The sequence below is a fragment of the Stegostoma tigrinum genome, chromosome 45, assembly GCF_030684315.1.
Source record: "Stegostoma tigrinum isolate sSteTig4 chromosome 45, sSteTig4.hap1, whole genome shotgun sequence".
Taxonomy (NCBI): domain Eukaryota; kingdom Metazoa; phylum Chordata; class Chondrichthyes; order Orectolobiformes; family Stegostomatidae; genus Stegostoma; species Stegostoma tigrinum.
In genome coordinates this window covers 12854716-12856730 of record NC_081398.1, presented here as the reverse complement: position 1 = coordinate 12856730, position 2015 = coordinate 12854716, and the positions used below count along the sequence as shown (strand labels likewise).

The 2015-nt window shown below is 48.7% G+C and overlaps 1 non-coding gene across 1 annotated transcript; it reads right to left on the bottom strand.

Moving 5' to 3' along the window:
• Positions 1-1401: 1401 nt before the first annotated feature.
• Positions 1402-1473, bottom strand: trnaq-cug (transfer RNA glutamine (anticodon CUG)). Its single transcript has one exon. It is a non-coding gene; the product is annotated as a tRNA-Gln (tRNA).
• Positions 1474-2015: the final 542 nt, after the last annotated feature.

Sequence of the window (2015 nt, the reverse complement as noted above, 5' to 3'; positions counted from 1 at the left end):
TCAGTTTGTCTCATGCTACTAAGGATCACACAAGCAATGAGGCAGCAACAAAGCAATTCAGCACATCGCTGCTGTATCAGAACAACCGGAATCACAAAACTAAAGAGACAGCGTAAAGTGTGTTTGAAATCCTGCTGAAGTGGAGGAGACAGACAAAGACAGTTCCAGGGCTTTCAATGCAAACTGCAGGGGGGTTTGTGAAGCTCATTGAGAGCTTTCCAATGAAAATTTGATCAGGGAGGCAATTCTTTCAGTTGTGAGTTTTAACAAACTGCAAAACAGGGGTTCTCTTGACTCACCAGGTGGAGATTGAGTCTAAATTTCGGTGGAACCTTCCTTCCGCCAGCAAAAAAGTAATCAGCTTCAAGCTGTACCAGTTGTGGCCTTCTCGACATCGGGGAAACCAAGCGGAGACTTGGGGATCGCTTTGCAGAACACCTCCGCTCGGTTCTGACCAAACAACTGCACCTCCCAGTCACAAACCATTTTAACTCCCCCTCCCATTCATTAGATGACATGTCCATCCTGGGCCTCCTGCAGTGCCACAACGATGCCACCCGAAGGTTGCAGGAACAGCGACTCATATTCTGCCTGGGAACCCTGCAGCCCAATGGTATCAATGTGGATTTCACCAGCTTCAAAATCTCCCCGCTCTCCACTGCATCCCAAACCAGCCCAGCTCACCTCCACTTCCCAAACCTGGTCTTCCTCCCACCTATCCCCTCCTCCCACCTCAAGCGGCACCTTCACTCCCTCCCTCCCCACCTCAACACTCCCCCTTGACCTGTCCATTTGCCACGGACCTACCTATCCCCTCCCTACCTCCCCACCGATACTCACCTCTACAGGCTCAATGCCCACCCCTTTAACTTGTCTGTCTCCACTCCACCTATCTTCTCCTCTATCCACCTTCAATCCGCCTCCTCCTCTCTCCCTATTTATTTCAGAACCCTCTCCCCATTCCACTTTTCTGATGAAGGGTTTAGGCCTGAAACATGAGCGTTTGTGCTCCTAAGATGCTGCTTGGTCTGCTGTGTTCATCCAGCTCCACACTTTGTTATCTCGATTCTCCAACATCTGCAGTTCCCATTATCTCAGCTTCAAAAGACTTTCCCAAAAGATACGGCTGGGAATGGAGGGGGAAAATTTCCACGCTGCGGGTTTTTGATGATAAAAGGTACTTGCAAATCTGTGGTGGCCACACGCACAGGACTGGCTTTCCACTTGGTCCGGAGGCAGGTTAAACTGCTGAGTCCCCAATGAAGCTTTTGGATCGTACTGTGATTCCTGTTCTGGCTGAAATTTGGCGAGCTCTGACAGGTGAGTACTGTACGGTCTGGGTTAGAAACAGATTTCATTGTTGTGCCCAAATAAAACAACTGGCAGGGACATGAAAATTAGAGGTCCCACTGAGATTTGAACTCAGATTGCTGGATTCAGAGTCCAGAGTGCTATCCATTACACCATGGGACCAGCTTCATAGGGAACATGCACATGAGGCAGAGGGAGAGGCAAACATGAAAATAGATTGAGAAATGGCGATGATTGCTTCACCCTCAATCCTGATTCTGGCGTGGAGATAACAGGGGTGTGACACTGCTCCCTGCTCACTGACAGACACAACTGCACACATGGAAATGGATGTGAAACCGGCGAGTTGTACAGAGTGTTGGTCAGGCCACAGCTGGACTGTTGTGTGCAGTTCTGCTCATCTCACTACAGGAAGGATGTGATCGCGTTGGAGGGAGTACAGAGGAGGATCAGCAGGATGTTGTCTGGGATGGAGAAATTGATCTATAAGGAAAGAATAGTTCGGCTTGGTTCTAAGGAAGGGTCACTGGACATGAAACACAAACTGTGATTTCTCTTTACCAGTCCTGCTGAGATTTTTCAGCAATTTCTGTTTTTGGTCCTGGTTTACAACATCCGTAGTTCTGTTGGTTTTTAAAATCTATGCCCTGCCATTTTGCACTCTCCTAGCCCTTGGGAAAAGGACTTGACTATTCACCCTATCC